General features: G+C 33.5%; 1 protein-coding gene across 5 annotated transcripts in view; it reads left to right on the top strand.

Moving 5' to 3' along the window:
- Nucleotides 1-22021, top strand: part of LOC129741867 (uncharacterized) — a 544810-nt gene that overhangs the window by 141386 nt on the left and 381403 nt on the right. The window contains exon 2 of one of the 5 annotated variants that reach the window (XM_055733685.1): nt 2964-3022. The exons of the other annotated variants lie outside the window; for them this stretch is intronic. The gene's annotated coding sequence lies outside the window, so the exon portion shown is untranslated. The remainder of the gene's footprint in view (nt 1-2963; nt 3023-22021) is intronic. 5 annotated transcript variants of the gene reach the window in all.

The following is a 22021-nucleotide window of genomic DNA, read 5'->3' as shown; positions in this document are numbered from 1 at the left end:
TTTGCAGATTTCAAATTTTTAATCAAAATAAGTTCGTACACACAAGTCAGCTGAAAATCACAAATATAAAGTAGAATTTGAGTTTATTTGTTAAATTTTCTTTTATGAAAAAAAAAAATCCAAATTTCATTATAAAAATCATCCACAGGGTTTTCATTATGGCATTGATTCTTTATGGAAAATGTTTGCTTTAAAAAAAACATCTACCTGGTCTTCACCTAACAAACCTGCAAAAAATCCTATATTTTCTCGATGTATTATTTAACATTTTTAATATTGCAGACTTTTAAAAAGCCAAATTTCAAACTTAAATCATAAATTTGGTTCAAGTCTGCACCAAGCAAATTTGATTCAATTTTTTTTATCTTTTACGTTTCTTTTGAAAATTTTATTTGTATTCATCGAAGGTTCAAATTTTTGAATTTGCAGAAGAGTTTGGAAGATTGGGCTCGTTTGATTTGAGTAGAGAACAACCAGCAAACTGAGAAAACCGGGAAAACCCCTGGAATTGAATATAGGACCGGGAAAACCGGGAATTCCAAACCAAACCGGGAAAATTATTTATGGATTATGTTTTCCCAAATAAAAACATAATATTCCTTAAATTCATTCATTTCATAATGACGTAACTTTTTCTCAGAAACTTTACAATCTTTAGTCGTTTATTTCAGGATTGTTTGCGGGGAAATGTCGGGATTTAATATTCATGAGGGCTAATCCGGGAATATTAAAAAAAAAATATTTTTGAACTCAGCGTAAACATTATAGTGCACTGCAGTGAATAAAAAAGATGTTTTTAAATTTAATAAAGATTTCACAACTGTGAAGTTTTATACGTTCAGTCTTGGAAGTTGACGCATTTAAAGCGTTAATTAATTAAAAAATTTCTACCGTTGGGCACTTTCTTTTCGAATATCTTGAAAAAATATACCTTGAAAATCTGCATTAAGAAAAAAGTGAATAGAATGTATACAATTTCTAAATGCAGTGACTTTATAGTTCTAATTTGAATTCATACGTTGAAATCAGACAGCTTTCAATTGAATCCACGTCTTGAAAACTAAGTTTTAATTCTAACTTCTTTTCTAACTTCTAATTGGAATTATCATACACTAGTCCAGAATGATGGTGTTCGAAATTTCATCAGGAGCTCATTTTTTTTCTCAGAAAAACACGTTATGCTAAAAGGAAACGTGAGAAAATTAGCAAAAATCTAACAAACACATTTAAACTATGGGAGTTAAGAGTCCGACTAAAATATCGAATAAATTTGATGAAAAAATTTGAATGTTGATAGAACGTATCAAAAAGAGATATAAATTCAGTTATTCATTCATGGAGACCTAAATTGGTTAACTTATTTTCCGAAAAGCTATATCTTGGAGGTTGGTTTTAAATATAAATTGGAATAAATTGCATGAAATCTTGTATGCAACAAAACTGCACACTATATCATTGCACAAAACCTACAAATCAAGTTATTTTTTTATCGAAAAAATTAATAAAATCAAGAATACAAAAGATGAAATAACTCGTTTCTTCCAAAATTTAATTTTTTGGTCTTGTAATCTTTCGGATACTTGATTTTTTGAAATTTACAAAAAATACTTCAAACTTTATTTATTTCCCCCTTCAGGTTTTTTGAAAATTTCGATGTAGAGAGGGGGGGGGGGGGGGGGGGGTGATTGACAAAAGAAGAAATTTATATTTGTTCAGCCTAATTTAAACAAAGAGATTTTCTTTGACGTGACTTTACTTATTTTCAATTGAGTTTACAATACCTTTATAAAAAAACAAAATCATAACTGTACTTCTAATTTTTATTTGATTGATAATATATAAACAAAAATTTAAAAAAAAAACAAAATTTCACTAATAATTGTCAAAAACAATTAAAACGTAAGTTAAAAAATCAAACATCAAATTGCTGAGAAACGACATAACATCGAAGTACTTATCTTATTTGGTTTCGAAAATATTTTCTTACAATTTAGCTCAATTATAACTTTTGTCGGGGGGTCGGGAATTGTCCTATGTGGGAAACAGAAAAAAATAAAATGCCATCATTTAATTCGGGTAATTGATAGACGCACAGGAGCCAGAAGATGTAACAAGATACCAAGTTTTATGTGATTCTTGTCTACATTTCTCGCTTAAACTAGAAGAATTTGAATTGAAATTGAAATTGAAAAATCGAATAAAAACATGCATTTTCGAGATGGGACTGACAATTCAGACTTAAAATTTAGATAAATTTACCAGTATCAAGAACTCAACGTATTCTAATTTTTTTCAATGTATTAAAACAAAAACATAATTCATTATCCAATATGAGACAATACTCAAATAACATTTCAGGGTTAGCATTAATAAGGTTAATTGGAATCTGTTCTAAGATTTCAATAGTAAAATTCAGTATTTCAACTTGAAATTTTAGAAGTATTATATACATGGCATTCATCAAAACTATAACTTATCTCATGCAAATAATAAAAATGAAGCATTTCCCTTTATAAGCAAAGATCGTGTGAATGACTGAAAAAAGGTAACAATTTCCGGTTAATGCTAGGACAACTAAAATTAATTTCTTACCGTGTTTCCATGACTGCAATTTGAATAATCTTGGAAATTCAAGATTAAACTAAAAAAACTAGGTCCTTTCACACTTTTACGTTCAACTTGCATAAACATATCTTAATTTTTAGGCAAAAAATATGATGAGCATATTTATTTGCGCATTTTGAAACAGTGAAACCCATAAAACCTCAATCGGGGAAAACGGGAAACAACCGGGAATTTAAAAATGGAAACTCGCTGACCACCCTGCGATCGCTTTTGAGGGGCTTCTTCTTTGTATACTTGGCCATCAATTGTGCCAATCGTTCCTTCCTTCCAAAAATTGTCAGCCACCCTAAGTACAGGATACTAAATTTTTCAATTTTTTTTTCTCGTTTTTCTTCTAGGTGAGACTTGTCAACAAAAACGCTGTCCAGGGATCTGGGAGGTGCCGCTTATTTAGAAGGTTTGTTTCGCAGCTCGTTACGATTTTTTTTTTAAATTTCTCCTTGCTTGAGGTTCAAATATTTTGCGCACGATTTGACCACCGTATTTTGTAAAAAGTCTGATATTTTCTTGATTAAACCCTCTACAATCGTTATCTTCCTGGAACCAATCGTTTGAGATTTGATTTGAAATTAAGCCCTTTTTCGAAAGATTTCAACACATGAACTTTGGTCGAATAGTTGATTTCCAGCTATTTTGGCGCCTCCTACTGGAACATGTAGATATTTCTCAATATCGCACCCAAAAAATTTTGACGATTGACTTTGAGTTGAGATAGATTTCAAAAATTCAAAAGTGTTGCTTTTTTTTTTCGAGTGCAGTCCTTGATCCCGTTTAACTTATTCAAGTTGTGAAGTCGTTTGAAAAAAAAAACATTTCCGAATTATTCAGATTAAAAGTCCAAATTCCAGGCCCAGAAGTCATATCCCCATTCTAGTTTCTAAAGGACAGCAAAGCTTTTGAGGCATGATTCCATAAATTAAAAAAAGATTGGAACACTTAACGAACAACTTGAGGAGGGTAATACAAAGTTGTGGGTCGAAACGACGCGTCTCGTATAATGAAGTTTCGATGTTAGAGCATGTAATTTCATCTTTTTACTGTTTACAGTAGAATACCTGTAGAAGAATTTTGACCGTTTCAATGTTGCACCGCGCTAGGTTTTGCAACGCCAAGATTAAGACATCACACTTCATTCATAACAGCGAACAAGCAAGAAAACCGATCACGATCAAAAAAATCATCCCAAGAACATCTCTATCTATCGCCTATACAAGGTACTTTACATGTAGTAAGAACCTAACCTTTTCGCTACGACCAGAGAACAACTTCCAGATCGGATCATGTATCTTGTTTGCTGTTACGCAACTGGAGCGTGACAATCGAATTGTGGTGGTTCTTTAACGACGAGATGATCTTCTGATCATCATTATTGGTTGCGGGTTGAGGAGCTTATTATTTCGAGAAAAGTACCCATTAATAGCGAATATCTGTTTCTGCAAACGATCGCATCATCTCAACCCCCTCGTTAAAGATTGAGCGGGAAGATTTCCCATCGTCTAACTACTAGAGATGCACATCTTGGAAGATTGTTTTTACACGATGGATCTTCGATCGCATCTTAATCTCGGCGTCATCGTCTAGGCGAAAAAGTCTAGTCCCGGGGGTTGTTTCAGATCGTTTGGTGATGTTTGTTGAAGACGCCGCCGTCGAAGAAGCTCATTAGCCAGTGAAGAGACATTTAGCGAAAAGTAACACAATAACAATAAATATCAACCATTGTACAACCATTTGGCTCTAGGTTTGACTCTAAAAGTCAAATCTCGACATCACAGCCGGGAATCGATGCGCGTAATAAGTACGCGTTACATAACGCTTCATCAAATGCTACCCCAAGCATCTAGCGATATGGGGAGATAGAATGGGGGGAAAACGCGAGGTAGTTAATGATGACGACGACGACGTCGTCAATTGTTGATAGAGTCAGTTAAGTATTATTTTTGCGAGCAACCGTGAGTCGCAATTTCCGGCTCTCAGAAAAAAAACCGGAGGAAAGGAAAGTCGCGGGGCAGCTTAGAGTTTCATTTTCAGACGATGACACCTAGATATACCCGATGCAAGATAGAAGAGAAAGAGGTGCCAGAAGCAGGAAGGCAGATGTAAGTTGTCAAAATACGACACCACCACGGAGGAGAACGTCTTCCTTTAGTCGTTGCGCAGTTGAATGAAAATAAGTGAAAACAACGCCAACAAAAACAACATCACTTGACCAGTAAAAGGTACCTCAACTTGTAGGTAGGTGTTCAAAAGATTGTTTCCATCGCCACTTTTTGACTTGGGTAACTGGCTGGCAAAATGACAAACTTCGCCGCGCCGAGGGGAGAAAGTATTGCAAAATAATCTGCATAAGAGGACGCCCTGAGCCTCATGCGCGTGACAGGGTAGGCCCATACGCACGACGCATCAACGCACCACCGCCACCGACGTCAGCTTTTGGGCCAAGTCGTAAGGCACGAATAACTTTTCCCTAGTAAATTCCCACTAAGGAAGACGTAAGGCTTCCGTTTTACGGGTAACACAGGACCAGTCTTCTCGTGAATTGAACCCCCCAAAACGCGTGAGCCGCAAATTTAAATTGTTGTTGTTGAAACTGACCTTTTATGGACCTCCCCGGAGGTGTGTTACGCAAGACTCATCTCATCTCACGCCCGAAAGTGATCTACTTATATTGCGCTGCTCTTAAAAGCCTTTTCTGGTTCCACTCCTTCGGGTTCCAAGTTCCAATCCCATGAGAAAATGTCTTTATTTAGAGTGGTTTTTAAGTTGTTTGTGTGTTTTTCCTTTCAAGTTTTGGGGAAAAACTTGGACAACAGTTTAACTAATTCAATAAAACAAAATAAACATCGTGACATGCTAAAGCTTTGGCTTAACAATATGGTCAAAAGCGTTGGACCGATTAGATTACCCTTTTCAAGCATCAACTTGTTTAAGGTTCCTTTCTAAATTCGACATTCTTGTTTCTTATTACTGATTTTTTTTTTTTAAAACGAACACAAACACATACAGGTTCTCAATAAAACTTGATGTTTCCTCGCAGAGATTCTTTTTCTCACCTCTACTCTAAGTGTACAAACTTTCGAGGATATGATGGCTAGCATCTCACAAATGCTAAAACCACCAACCCCCAGTAAGTGTATTGTGTATGCCGTGACCGGGATTCGATCTCATACCCGCTGGCTTAGAAGACTTGAAGGCTATCCTCTACGCCAAGGGCTGCGGCTTTTGTTTGGGGTTTTCCTCCAATCCAGTTTTATAGTTTAAACTATTGGTTTTTGTTTAAACATTTTCTTTTTGGTACGAACATCTACACTTTGAAACTAGAAAGACCGGCAAATTGAATATACCTATTCAGTTGACCATGGGTGCACGGTTTCACTTCAATTTTTTCGTTGTAGATATTTTCTAGCACCCATCGCTCTGAAGTTTTTCAACATGTTGCACATAAGTTATACCTGTTATTGTAGGTTTCAAGGTATCGTTTTTCTATAAGAAGAGCAATTTACCATGGGTGCACGGATTCACCGCCATTCATCCAAAATCAACTTTTTGCATGCCAAAGGTAAAAAATAACGACTTTTTTAGATTCGATAGAAAATCTGTGTTATATACATAATTGTTCACTATGGGTACACGGATTCAATGCATTTTCATTAAATATTAAGCTTTTTGCATATTTTTGAAAAAGTATTTTGACAAGTCTCAACTATACCTGACTCGAAACCATGTCTCAATATTTTTAACTAAAGGAACTATTTTATATCTGGAAAGAAGTTTAATTTATATCTTGAAATAATATATACACTTATTCATTATTAAAATACAGATATTTTCAATCGTATATTTATGTGATAATATCCAAGGAATTAAATAAATCTTGCGACATACAACTGCGAAAATAAAAATAATGAATCAATATTGTTAAATTTATATATTGATTTGTTTTTTCTAAGAAGTTTATCAATTGGCCAATATTGCATTTCCAATACCTATCATATGTATCATATCTAGCAAATCAGATTCAGGACTGACCCGGAACCCTTAGTCACAATCATTGACCACAAAGTATACAATCAAAACTTTCCTTCGGCTTTTTAAAAGCATTTTTTCCGTGCACTCATGTTCAAATATCATTTGAATTATTCAGTTTCATTACTTAAGTCTTTTAACCCTCATCCGCATTAGATTTCATTACCCTAATCAGCACTAGGAGTGTCAATTTGACACTCCAAGCTAAAATCGTCATAACTCTTTTATTCGGGCAGAGAGCGAAGCCGAGAGACGAAATAACGATGCGTGTCGTGCATTTCTTGGTCTGTCGGCTTCGCTCTCTGCCCGAATAACCACCCACCGTACCTACTCGGAGAGCAAACAAACACGTTTTGCTGGACCGCTGCTTGTAGTTCTAGAAATTCAGGAATGATTTTACGTTTATAATTTTCATATTTTTGTGAAATCTCACAGCGTGAATTGTAGCACCTCACTAGAATGTAGATTAAATGTGCTTTCCAATGAATATACTCTTGATTTGTCCAAACAAAGTAAAAGCACTGATAATCCGGGTACAACCTGACAGTGGACCACAAAAACAGATGAAATTTCAATTTGTAAAAAAATCGCGCAAAGTAGTGAACTTTGAAAAATTCCTGTAAATTCAATTTTTGTTGCATCAAAAATCTAAAGACAGCAAAATGTTGGAATTTCAATAGATTTTGTAGTCATATTTTTTTCAAAACTCTACCATCGCTCAAACAGTATTTACTAGCAATCGAATGAAAAGTAGGTTTTTTAGACCACTTTTTTGAACTTTTTGTGACCATTTCATTAAAAAAAATTTAAAAAAATATTTCTTGTCTTCATGATATAGGCATTAACTTCAGCTTTCATATGCATAAGGCAAATATTTTTTTGGACGTGTAACATATGAACTACAGCTGTTTTCGTAAGGCATGTTTTTTCGGATTTTTTTTTCTTTCATGCTGAATAACGAGAAAACTTGTAACTTTAGCTGTATATAATGTTCGAAACATATTTTACTGACATTACAAGGTTTCTATTGATATAAGTTTTATATGAAGTTCATAATAATTCAAACGAATTAAATAGATTTTACTTTTGGAGTGTCAAAATGACACTCTAAGTCGGAAAAGGGAGTTTTTTTTGTCCAGGCTTCCAGGGTTCGTCCATAAATAAAGTAAAGATGCAATATTAAAGAACTTTTGAATTCATTTAGGGTCCCCGAAGAAATTTTTCTTTTTCGAAGCTTCTGAAAAAAGTTACAAGCATTCAAACTTGCAATAGTGTCAAAATGACACTCTAATGCGGATGAGGGTTAAAAGCTTCTATTAATAAATGAAACAAATAAACAACTTATGTCTTCAAAAATGAAAAAAAAAATACTCGAATAAACATGTTTTAAATATAACATAACTTTCATAAATCTCGTTGAAATTTCGCCAAATTTTGACAGAAAGTTGGGTTATAGTTGAGCAACAAAATAATCCAATAAAATTGGGAGTCGTGTGCTTGAAGCACCACACAGCCGTCAATCCGAGAACTTTTCTACAAAGCTTCATGAACTCGCTTCGTAAATCAATAATTTTATAACGAATAACACTCTTCTGCCCACCATAAATCAACTAGGGCTCATTGTTTTGACTGGTCCGAGTGTCTATACTATACTGATTTGTAGAGATTAAAAATTTATGAATACAGTAGTTTTTCGATTTTATTACTGTTCGATTTTATCAATACTCGCCAAATTCACGGTCGATTTTATCACGGTTATTGTTTCGATTTTATCACGCTTTTTTAGAAATCACTCAGAAACCATTTCTAGGACCTTAATTTTTGTTCAAAAGCGTCTTTGTTCTTACTTTAGCTATACAGTGTTCAAAATCGTCATTTGGATTTTAAAAACACTTGTTATAATCGATATGAGTATTTTAACGTCACTTTAATGCTAGTGTTGTTATTTGTGCTTGGTTAGCCGCTCTACATAAAATAGTAAACAACATAGTTTTTCAAAAGAAATAAGTGTCCTCAATCCTCATTGGACAGCCTTTAGTATTGTATGTATAGTTTTAGAAGATCAAAATGAAATTCTGCTAGCTTTGCCTTAAAATATGTAAAAAGGACTAAGATTTCTATTTTTCTAAATATGAAAAACAAAGAATAATCTGCCCATAAAGCAAATTTCGAGAAACACACTTTAAAAATCTAAGTTGAGCAAATTTCGAAATATTTTTCGAAAAGGTGAACTTTTCAGTTAATCAAAGATGTGAAGTTTAAAATGTTAAAATTTGAAATTTGCAGAAGAAATTTTTTGACGCATTTGTCTGGGAACTCTTTTTCAAAATCGTGAAAAGAAATAACGACTGATAAATTTCCATAAAAACTAAAAATTAGATGTAGACTATCAAATTGGGTTTATTTCAAGAAAAAATCTTAAAATTGCTATAGAGAAAAATAATTTGAACTGAAATTTATCCTTTGAGTTTAGTAGTCTTTGTTACTTACATCTAACAATCAGAATTTATTGATGCAAATCGTTTCCACTACTGAAAATATTGTAAATTATGGATTAAAGACAATAAAAATACTTTTTTTCACTTTAATTTTTAGTTTCGCCATATTCACGGTGATTTTTTTTTTGAGCGTGATAAAATCGAAAAAAATGTGCGAATTTTTAAAAAGAAGTCATTCAGTCCAGACAACTTTTTTTTTGTTTTTTTTTTGTGACACTTTACCAACGCTTTGGCATTCGTGTCAAAGTCCAGACAACGCTTTTTAAAGTTTTAATCACAAATTAAGCTCAGAAAGCCGAAAAAACGCCTCAACGTCCTCAGAACTCATTTTAAATTTGTTATCCTAAATAAAGCTCAGAATCGCCAAAAAAAACGCTTCTAAGGGCCTGAAAACGCATTTTATGGTTTTGATCTCAAATTAAGCTCAGAATGCCGAAGAAAACGCTTCTGAAGGCCATAAAACTCCTTCAAGGTTTCAATCCTAAATTAAACTCAGAATCGGCAAAAAAAGCTTCTAAAGGCCAGAAAACGTATTTTACAGATGTGATCTCAGATTAAGCTCAGAGTGCCGAAAAAACGCTTCTGAAGCCCAGAAAACGCCTTTCAAAGTTGTGATCCCAAATTAAGCTCAGAATCCCGAAAAAACGTTTCTAAAGGCCTGAAAACGTATTTTAGAGTTGTGATCCTAAATTAAGCTCAGAATGCCGAAAAACGCTCCTGAAGGCCAGAAAACGCCTTTTAAAGTGTTAATCCCATATTTATCTCAGAACCGCCAAAAAAGCGCTTCTGAAGGCCATCAAACGCATTTTAAAGTTGTGATCCCAAATTAAGCTCAGAATGCCGAAAAAACGCTTCTGAGGGCCAGAAAACTCCTTTTATAGTTTCAATCCCAAATCAAGCTCAGAATCCCGAAAAATGCTCCTAAAGGCCAGAAAACTTATTTTAAGGTTGTGATCCCAAATTAAGCTCAGAATGCCAAAAAAAAACGCTTCTGAAGGCTCGAGGCAAAAAAGGAGATGATAAATGAATTTTAATGTAATTAACTGAATAGGGTTAAAATTATAAAATTAGCAATAGGGATTTACAGTTACAAAGAACATAAAATGAACACTATACATTGTTTAAATTTCGAGTTTTTATTGTTTTCATACTCTTTTAATAATAGTTTCTTTTTGTTTTTTTTTTGTACACTGTTTTCATAAATTCTTATGTAAATTTTTAAATTTCTTAATTTTTATTGCTTATTTAATAGCCTGTTGATCCATTCTTATTTCCATTTAATGATTTTCATTTTGTTTCTTTTAAGTTCAGTATTTTCATCTGTTTTTATCAACCTTGTGTTTTTCTTAGTTTCACTGAGATTTTATATTTGTGTGTTCGTTTTTTTCTATTTTGGCATTTTCCTGATGTTTATTTTTATTATCTTTTGCATCAGTTGTTTTGAATGCTGTCGTTCAGTTTTCAACATAATTCTCTATTTTTTTGTTCATTTTTTATGTTCTTTGATTATTTTTTACACTATAATATTTTTATCATATTCCCTCGAGTATTTTTAATATTTTTCTTCACTCTTTCTTCACTCTACTTTTCTTTTTCTAATTTATTTGAATGTTTTTTTATACATGCTTTTAATATTCTTTAATATTTCTTTTAATTTTTTGTTGTATATTTATTCATTTATACGGACCCGAATGCAAAAAAAAGGTCCTAAATAAATATAAAAAAAAATATTCGTTTATACTTCCTATAGTTTTTTGTGGTATTCATATCTTTACTAAGTTTTGAATTTTAAATATGTAAATTTTGTTCAACGGTCTTTTGATATTTTCGACAATTTTTTGACTTTTTTACATGCGTTTTAACATTTTTATTTTTTTCATTTTTCTGTGTGTTTTTTTTTTGCGTATATTTTCAATATTATTTTTAATAAGGCCGGAACAAACTTCAAATCCTTCTTTTGTCACTCAGAGTTGAAACAGCGCGAGGGGAGGAAGTGATAATTAAAAATAATGCAAGAATAAACAATAAATTGGAATCAATTGCACAAAAGCATGTCTGTTGCTATTTTGTACGCAATAAAATTGTATATTATATCATGTGTAATATATTACGTAGATGACTCGAGAGGCGCTAAAAAATGTTAGTCTTTGCACTTCTTCATTGGAAGCTCTCTTAAAAATCGCTTGACAGATCGTCACAAAATATAATTCTCTGCAATTTGATACAAAATTGAAATCTGGATCACTGAGTCCACAAAATCTTTCGAGACCATCGAATTTTTTAGGTCAAATTCCTTCAAGGTTGGTGTAAGTCGGCAGCGTACTTTCGTAAGACCTTTATTTTTGTCCTGCCTGAAGGAAGTGATCTTGAGTCAATTTTTTTTCTGCTATTTCTTATATTGATTTTTTCTCGGGTTGTGAAAATTATTTTTACGTTGTTATTTTTCCCAGGTCATAAAATAATTTTTAGTTTGAATCCAGAAGCTTATTGAAGCTGTGAGTAAATTGAGATACGAATTCTATTCTATTTTTTTTGGTAAAACAACAGTAGTTTCACGCCGAAAAGCATAACTTCCAACTCCAAACTCTTGGATCAAAACTGATCAAACCTGATGCTATTATGCTATTTTGAGCACCGACAGCATTAACAAGCCTTTCAGCGTACACGCTTAATCCGAACGCGTAAACAACGCAGCACGCAGCTCGTCAAGTTTGAGGCTAGAAGGCGCGTCAATTTTCGTGCCACCTTTCAAGGGGCCCTTCAACTATCATTTCCCACACAGATTAATGATGGATGAATTTGTTGTTGTTGGAGGCAACCGGAGGCAGTCTCGGTGCCAACATCAATTTCTTGACGAACGACGTTCCACGTGTTTGAACTGTGATTAGGTTGTAAAATAAACATATTGAAGCCCTTGATTAATTGTGCCCCGACTCGTACGTACATATGACATAATTCTTCACACCACGTGGTTTCGTGGATTGGTTCAAACGAATGCTTGTTGTTGGATAATTGCCAATTAAGTTTTTTTTCCGAATGGAAAAACCTGTTAATGTTGGACGCCTCAAATCCGCCGGTTCAAGGAGGGTCCATATTGCATGCCACAACAGGTAGGTGATCGATTTGGGGAGAAAGTGAGTTCCTATGCGCGATTCGCTAATGAAAGGGATACCACCTTTTGAGTTCGATTTTGAAAAGCGAAAACTAAAAAAAACGAAACGAAACCAAAAAATGAGAAAAAACGCATGCAACGGTACCTCATCGGATGCAAATTTATAAATAAAATCTTACACCTGTCGATCGCTTGTCGGTTTTCGTGCCGTTCAAAAGTGAAATTATTAACAGATAAGCGCCCGACTTGCTGATGATGTTGCATGTCGACCTGCTGCTACTGCTGCTGATGGGATGCAATTTGGTGCGAAGTTGTTTGTTTTTTTTCGGCTGCTGCTGCACATGCATAAAAACAAAACGGTGCAGCACGAAACCACCGTTATTTTGTTGGTTTTTTTCTCGCTGCTCAAGGACGTTGGCCAATGTCAACTTTCGTTGCGGTACTTTCTCTGCTTCTGTGGGCACATTTCTTGAAGTAATATTTTCCATAATATCGTAGGACTGGAAAGTGAAAAAACTTATGAAATAACGGTTATAGGGGAGATAGATAGGATAGTGAGCACCCCTCTTTTTCACGGAAGTACGTACGTTTGTTGATTCGGGGCGAACTGAGCACCATTGATCGGGGCATGATGAGCATTTTATGCCGTCAAATCTAGCAGCAAGTTTAACTCGGTGAAGTCAACTTTATTATAGAGCTATAGCTTGAAAAATTTCATCTGACGAGTTGGCCTAGTGGTAAGGTGTCGGAGAGGTAACACAGAGGACTCGAGTTCGATTCCTGGTCGAGGTGAATTTGTTTTTTTTTCATTTACTATTCATGATTTATTATTTAGTTGTTGTATTATAAGGCTAGTCGCATCTTCCGCCAACCAAAGCACCAGAAAAATAATTTATTAGTGTGTGTGAATTGTTTGTATTCTACAAATACACATACATTATTTTGTTATTGCTTTGTTTGATGGATGATGCCACTAGCCGTGTAATGCAACAATCTGAATAATCAATCATGAATAGTAAATGAAGAAAAAAAATCAACTCGATCAGGAATCGAGCTCGAGTCCTCTGAGTTACATCTACGACACCTTACCACTAGGATAACTAGTCAGACAAAATCTGTCAAGCTGTGGCTCCATAGTTTAGTTGACTTCAGCGAGTTGAATTCGCTGCTAGATTCTACGGCAGAAAATGCTCATCGTGCCCCAATTAATGGTGCTTATATTGCCTCAAGAGAGGGTGACCCTATAGTGACCGATTTTTAGCTTTCGATAAAAATAATTTCAGAATGCATTTTTACACGTTTCAGAAAGATACCAAATAAACTCCTCCAGTGTTTTTTTAAGACGAAACAGTGATGTAACTCACAAAAAGAAGCTGTTTGCTATGCTCAAATAAGCCTCCTTCTTAAGGTGACAATTATGCCCTTATCTCCCCTACATCTTAATGAATATAGCGAAAACTTCTGAGGATTGAGAAATTTGGTTTTTATTCGACTGAATGGGAAAACGAGATGAAAAAAAAAAAAAATACAGCTTTCCATTTTATCTTATTTTTACTAGTTGATCGAAATGTTCATAAGCTGATGTTGAAAGTTTATACAGCTCAATGTCGAAACCTTGCAGATGCTACAATATTTTAAGTTTCAAAATTCACTTATATATTTATGTGACTCAAAATTAAAAACAAAATGTAAAAATCAGCGTTTTGTCAGCCAATGCTAGAAACTTTGCCAGCACACACTAGAATCCACGCTAGCAGATGATGGATGCTGCTGACAAAATTTTAAGTACATTTTGTTATGATTTGAACAAGCATCTAGATTCTTATCAAGCTCACCTTCTGATCGTTAACAGGCTGACGATGGTAAATTTACTCGCTCATGCTGATAACTGATATTTTTCTTTTTTTTATTTTTTTTGATAAAAGTAGATTTCAATGAAAATTTTATTCACAAAATAGTTTTAAATGTGCCTTTTTCTTAAAAAAAACACTGTTTTATAAAAACCAACCAAACTGGAATGTTTTCAACTCGTTCAACTTGTTTTCTCTACCTGATATATTAGTGTAATGGTAGACAACTAGCTCATACATGTATGCTTATTAGCTTGTGAAAATACCGTTTTTTAAATCATTTCTTTTCTCGGAAGGTTTTAGAATGAAATAATGACAAAAATAAACACACATGATTGCTCATTTTACAATACATTATTTTGACGCAACAAAACAACAAAGTTTTGGTTTGAATATTTTGATATTTTGTGTTGATTTTTAAAACAATCTCAACTTTCCACATGATTTCCGGTATTTTTACTACCACACGCTAACAGCCTTTTAAGTTTGCGGTGAAAGTCATCCTGTTCAAGCTGCAAAATTTATTTATTGGTGTATCAAAGTTGTATGCTGATGAATCAGATTTTACATTCGATGATATCTTCCGGAAAGGTTTCCTAAAATGAGAAGCACTAAAAATTCTCGTTTCAGATTTTTGAATAGATTTGCCAGAATTACTCAGCAAAAAAAAAGCAACTAGCCGATTAGGGTAAGGTTGCCAGAATTTTTTCATCATGTATTCGTGCTATTTTTTTTATCTAAAAACCTGGCAAAATTAAGGTCTTTGTTTTAAAAATTGTATACCGAAAATCCGGGTAATATCCAGGAAAATTTGGTCCAAACCAAGAGGAAAGAATTAAAAAAAAAAATTATCAAAACTTCAACCGATTTTGAAATTTTATTTGAGTTTACCATAATACCTTTCATGATAATTTTTGAAAACTTGCTCCAATAATTTCGTATGGGACGCATAAATGGAAAAAAATGTACAACGCAATTTATTTTGTTTTTTTTTTCGATTATTCGGCAAATAAGATGAATAAATCCGGGCAAAATCCGGGCGTTTTTAGAAAAATCCAGGCAACCAGGTTGGACCGGACTTCTCCCAAATTTTGTAAAAAATATCCAGTCAAACCCGGACAACACCGGCCAATCTAGTAAGCTTAATCATATACACCAGGATTACAGTTTTGGATATAAAATCAAAACTACTAAAACGATTTCCATATACTATACTTTTAAGAATTCTTCAAAATGTATGCTATCAGACATATTTTTTTTGAAATTTTACGACTTTTTTTGTCCAAGTGTCCTTAAAAAATGGGTGCCTTCAACAAAGATTACTCCTTTTGCTTAAGTCGTTTTGATAAACTTCTGATTGATATGATTTCTATCTGAATCTCAATTAATATTTAAACAACGAAATTGGTTTGTTTTACAGACCGCAGCTGGTTATTTGAAAAGTTTCTAAAATGGTCTTTTATTTTGATTTTCTAACTTTCATTTAATGTGAAACATGGAGTTTTGATTTTAAAAATTGCTTTTCTGATCAATTCATTTTCAATCGATAGTGATTAATTAATAATAAAATGACGGTAGGGTGACCAATTTAAGTATCAAATCATAAAATTTCAACATTATGAGTATATCGTTTATTGCTTTACGCTTCTCGTTACACTAAGCACAACAACTCTAAAATATTTTAGGATTTTGTTGATATTGTTCGGTTAAATAAATGATTATATAATTTGCTCTTTTACGTTTCGATTCACTGTTATTTTTCAATCTTCTTCAGATCTACAATAAAATATTTAAAAAAAATTAACTAAACTAATTATAAAATGAATAACAATACTGCTCGCTCACGAAACGTAAAAGAACAAAGAACCTAATTATTAACTTAACCGTAAAATATCAACAAAATCCTGAAGTATAATCTAACGGTGATCGAAACACATCGAAAATAAATAAAACTCTAAAATAAGGTTGCTAGAATTTTTTCTGCTTGTATCCGGGCCGGAGAAATCCGGATTATTTGAACTAAAAACCTGACAAAATCCGAATAGTTGATTTCAAAATGTAGAACCTAAAAACCGAGCAATAACCGGGCAAATTTGGACAAGAACCTAGAAATTATAGAACACAAATCAAGAAGAAAATCATTAGAAGCATTATGTTTTCATCAAAAAACATCAGCAGATTTTTTTATTGTGCTTAAGGCTTCTATGAAATCGTTCATGTTTATCTTGAATAAAAATTTAAATTTTTGATCGCAAAAATAAAAATTTATAGTTACTAGATTTCTGTTTTTTTTTGTTTAAATGAAGTGTAAATATCCGGGCTATAAGGCTGGGCCAGACCGCTTCTAAGCTTTGTACTAAATATCCGGGCAATCTGGCAAGTTTACTCTAAAACTTCAAATTTATTGTTCAAATAATATCATTAGAAATCAAATATAACACTCAGATTAATTATGTTGTTATGTCATTTTATGTTGAAATACGGTACGGTAAATTTTTGAAATCTCGTTTTTTTGCAGTTCTTAATGGGACAAACTAAATAATTTTTTTATTTTTTTTCTTTTGTTTTAATGTTTAAAAAAATTCGTTTATCAGTCCAATTTTGAAATGTCGACAAAAATTCGAGAAAATTTAGTCAAAATCCAGAAGTACTTAAAAAAAATCAAGAAAAAAAATGATTTTTTTTTTCATTAAAACTTATCAGTTGAATTGAATCATATTTTAGGCTTCCAAAAACCTGTCATGGCTTTCAATTAAATCCGGGGCATCCGGGCCGGACCGGACTTTTCCCAAATTTTATTTCCAGCTGCATAGTGAAAAGATCGTATAAAATGACGTCTGAAGTCAGTTTTAATAGGATATGATAGAAACTCCTCCGTGTTTGAAAATTTCGAAATGATTTTGCTCCCGCGCAGGCTTCAAGAGAAAAAATTACCGTCATGTTCTCCCTGCAACCTGAAGTGCATCCAGATGGCTAAAAATCAAATAGGAATTGAGTAATATTGACCAACTAGAAAATATTGTCGCTGGCAACGATTTGATGGCTATGAGACCAGGGTGGCCAGCGAACCGGGAAAACCGGGGAAACCGGGAAAAAACCGGGAATTGAAAAAGGAACCGGGAAAACCGGGAAAAAGCCTGGAATTTGGAATCAAAACCGGGAAAATTCTTTACGGATTGAATTCTCCATACACAAATCTGTTAAATTTTGAAGTTCATTCATTTCAGTAAGACTGTTTTTTTCTCAGAAACGCGAAAATCTCTGGATTTAAATTTCATGGGGAAAATGCAGAGTAACTTTGAGATTTCTTTCAAAAACCGGGATTTTTAAGTTCAGCGCATACTTTTCAGACCACTGAACTCTGAAATGTTCTAGTTTCAGTTCCAAAATTAATATATATATGAATAACAAAACGTCGTAGAAAATTTTCTCTAGCGTACACTATTGCTTGGTGGCTAATGGATATTGTGCAGTGAATAATAAAAATATTTAAAATGAATAAACTTTAAAGAAATGTATGAAATTCATTTTTTTCTATCTTTTTTTGTTTACGAATTTCAGGAAAAATAAACCTTAACATCTGGATGAAAACATAAGTGAAAAAAAAATAGTTTAGATTTTATTTTGACTTTTATGATGTGTTCTGAATTCATACGTTGAAGTCGGATAGTTTTTTTTTTACTGAATTCACATCTTAAAGACCAAGGTTGATGCAAAACATCGTTGTTATGATTGGGATCATTATACTGGTACAGAATTAATGATATTCAAAATTTCATCAGATTTTTTTAAGCTAAATATGTTATGCTGAATCGTAACTTGAAAAAATGAGCAGGAATATAAAACAAATATTTAAAAAGTACAGGAAATAATTTTGAAGTGTCCGACCAAAGAGTCAAATAAATTTGGTGAACAAATAAAAATAAAACGTTAATCGAACGTAATAAGACTTATATGAATTCAGTTATCAACTCTAACTCACCTGTTGGTCAATATATTTTCATGGAAAGCAAAGTTTTACAGAAGTCTCATGATCAAAGTTTTTATGAAAAACAAATGAAACACATATTTGCAAATTGATTTATTTTAAAGAGAATTCGTTCATTTTCGGCAGTTTTGAATTGGTTTTAGCAAAGGTACATTTTATCAAAAAAACAAAAAAACAATATTTGTTCACGTTATTATCATAACCATATTCCAAGTTATCATTTTATTTTTAAAATATCTCAAGAAACTTATATGGTTTCGAATATATATTTTTTTACAATCAAAAGAATCTTGCTGGGAAAAATGCGAGAAAAATAATAAAATTAAGTGGCCACCATGTTATGTGTTTTATTCATGAATGCACAGGAGGTGGAACAAGATACAAGTTTTTCTGTGATTTTTATATAATTTTGCGCTTCCATTGGTATCTACAATCTTTATGTTTTTTTTGAAAAAGAACAGATCATAAGTGTAGAAATTACAGAATGACCTCATATTCATGAACCTACATTAAGAATTTATCACAAAAAAATCGAATTTTAAAATTAAATTTGGATTTAGATTTCAAATTTTAAGTTCAAATTGCGATATACATTTTAAGGGTCATATTGACAATTTAGACTCAGAATTGAGATTTTATGCCAATTCCAGAATCTAGTACTTATATCTCAGGCTCTTTAAGAAAAGTTCTTAAAAAATAATTTAAAATTTATCCAACAAAAAACCCGATTCAGTATTCAAGCAAATAAAGTTTAAGAACACTTAAGATTCTGCGGATCTCAGAATCGCAGAGGAAAAATTAAATTTAGAATATCAATCAGAAGCAACTGACATCACACTTGAGCGTGGCATTAGATATAAAAACAAAATTCGAAAGATGAATCCAAATTGAAAAAAGAAATTTTGATTTTTGGAGTAGTAATTTAACCTAAATTTTATCGTTTATGCTTACATTTCAAATTTCAGAACTCAGAAGGTAGAGCTTAATAGTAAATATCAGTATGAGGGCAGGAAAAACAAACTAACTTTTAATCTTTTCAGCTTCAACTTTCAATTCAACTTGAAATTTTTGAAGTATCACATGGCATAATATAAAACCCATATTTTATCAAACCCAAATCATTGAAATGAAGAAGTCGTTTTCAAAAATTGCAAAGAGACAACAAGTCTTTCTCACAGTTTTACATTAAATTTTTACAAAGTTGTCTTCTTGTTTGACAAAAAAACATTAAAAAACATATTCATTTGTGTATTCTAAAGCCGGGAAAGTCAAAAAATTTCTATAGAAAAACCGGGAAAAAACCGGGAATTTGGAAACGGAAACTGGCTGGCCACCCTGATGAGAACAAAATTTTGCGCTCTCTTGAATTCTTCCGATAGATTCGAATAAGGTCTCGGATAACGCCCAATATTTGGTGTAGTTTTCGTCGCTTTAGAAAGAAATGAAATTTTTGTATGTATATTGCCTCCACTTGGGTAGGTAAATGCTGTTTTTTCAACTTTCATATGATCATTCTATAATGTATACGTATCGTGTATACAAACAGCATTTAAGAAAATACCTACAAAAATGTTTGCTGAGAGAATATGAAGAGAGGAGGGTGGCTCCCATAAAATATAAAAATAGAGAGGGGTTTATACAATTAATTTTGTTGGAATTACTTGAGAATTAATCAACAAAAGGCACTCAAATTTGGCAAGGGAAGATATTTGGGTACAAGATATGTTTCTAAGATTGTTATAAACCCTTCCGCCTTGCAGGGTAGAGAGGGGAGGGAAGGAGGGTGTTCCATATAATTTTGTTGTTTCGCTCAAAAACTTATTAATGGAACCAAATTTGATATGAAAGGGTTTATGGGTACTAAAAAAATGGGTATGATTATTAGAAAAGTAGTGGTGGATGGGAAAGCAAAAAATGGGAGGGAGGGAGGTCTCCTATACAGTTTGTTTCGGCATGAATCGAGCACTTACTAGTCAAAATGGACCATCTTTTATAAGGAGGTTGTTTGCGTACGAATAATTTGAGACCCTCCCTTTTTCAGGGTGGTATAATATGCAATGAGTACTTTTTATGCATTGCGTTGAAGAGACGAACCAGCCCGAGGCTGAAAGTCTCTATAATGAAAAAAAAAACGCATTGCGTTTTATACGAAAATTTTTGGCCAAATACGGTCTTTCAACCCCAAGAACTTTTTTGTTTCGAGTCCTATCGGGTTGCAGTCGACTTATGCGAGTGAAATATTTGTCTCAATTAAGACTTTGAGAAAATTATTCAAAAAAGGAATCGGCTAGTGAAGAAAAATGCTTTTTTTTATGGAAAACCAGTATTTTTTGTTTCTCCCAAGAAAATACCTTAAAATCCTATTCATATTTGAGACTCCAGCAACCCTTCTTCATGATCAGATCTTTCTAAATTTTGGCGCGTGACCTTCTGGTAAGCTAATGATTAATTCTGACTTGGACTTGGACTGAGATTTATCATATTTAAATCTTCCTTTGAGGATATATTGACAGTTCTACACGAGCAGGAGGCCTCAGCCCTAACCTCAAAACATGGGAGAACATAATCATTTAGCTCATACTGGTAAACATCGTTTAGCATTTAGAAAAATACAACTGGCTTCTATCAGATGAAAACAAATTTTAGAGGTACCCATTGACAAATTGTATTGCTGACTGGTTAATACATTCGTAAGTTATTTAACCAAAAATGTTGAAGCTCTAGTTAAAATGAAGATTAATGCTATTCATATCCGATTCCTTAACCAAAAATATGTTGCAGACCAGAAGTCACCATGCATAACCTCAAAAAGGTGGTTATTATGGAAAGGCTATAAGAAGAGGTTACACATTGTTAAACATAACCTCCTCAATCGAATATTAAAGTCCCATTAGAGCCACTTTAAATGTTTCACAAGAATGAATTATTGGGGAAAAAATGGAAACAACAAAAGCTTCGCCGAATAATCGAAACCGTTTCCAGCTGTTAATTTCACGCGCTTCAGCGCGTTCAGCCAATAAGACACCTCCCCTATCCTACCCACCATCCATTATTCAATCGGGGCCAAAATTGCATAACGTAACACATTTCCCTTTCAAGCCACCACGAGCAATACGATGCTAATGGGCTATTGCTGCTCCATGCCCCACTGAAACGGAAGTGGGGCCTTCTTCATTGTTCCATTCCATCATCCATTCAAGTCCGTCTATTTATTTGTCCATAATGCAACAACTCAACTCCCAAACACCCATTGATCGACTCTTATGTGTGTCTGTCTGTCTGGGCTCTTTGCTTGTGTATTGAAAGTAGGAACATCGACAAAACATCGTCTGCTGGCTTGGCTGCACTTTTGCTACGAAACGAACCCATTCCGATTGGGTTCTCGGCTCGATGGATCGCGAAAGGTAACACTCGAACGGTGCAGATAATAGCATCGGATGCGTTCGGTTTTTTTTCACCCTATCTTCCATCGGAGTTCTAGCGATGAGTAAGGAACTTACTCATCCCGATAGGCAAAACAAGGCAAGGGACGTGAGGTACCAGAAAAAAAAAACAAACATTCAAGAAACATCAACAACCTTGCCCTTCCTCTTTGCCTAGCACGTTCTTCTCTGCCCTCTCAATTCCGGCCACACCGTTTCTTTCTGACTAATTCGAACCCATCCGAAGTCATTCCCAAGGTTCGTACACCAGGCTTAGTTTAGTTTACGACGAGAATAGTGAGTTGTTGTTGTTGTTGAAAGTGTGGGGACTTTTGCCCGGGCACCATTCCGAAACCAAACAAGGGTCGGGGTCCAGCAGAGTCCAAATATTTACACAAACTTTTATCAAGTTCATCTGCAGTTGCGTTTGCTCCAGGCGATTGGAAGTTTACAGACTTTACACGCCTCACGTCTAGAATGAATGCGTGATTTGATGAGTGGTG

Source organism: Uranotaenia lowii, chromosome 1 (assembly GCF_029784155.1).
Source record: "Uranotaenia lowii strain MFRU-FL chromosome 1, ASM2978415v1, whole genome shotgun sequence".
In the NCBI taxonomy this organism is placed as follows: domain Eukaryota; kingdom Metazoa; phylum Arthropoda; class Insecta; order Diptera; family Culicidae; genus Uranotaenia; species Uranotaenia lowii.
Note: the sequence above shows the minus strand (reverse complement) of the source record. Positions and strands in the feature narration are given on the sequence as shown.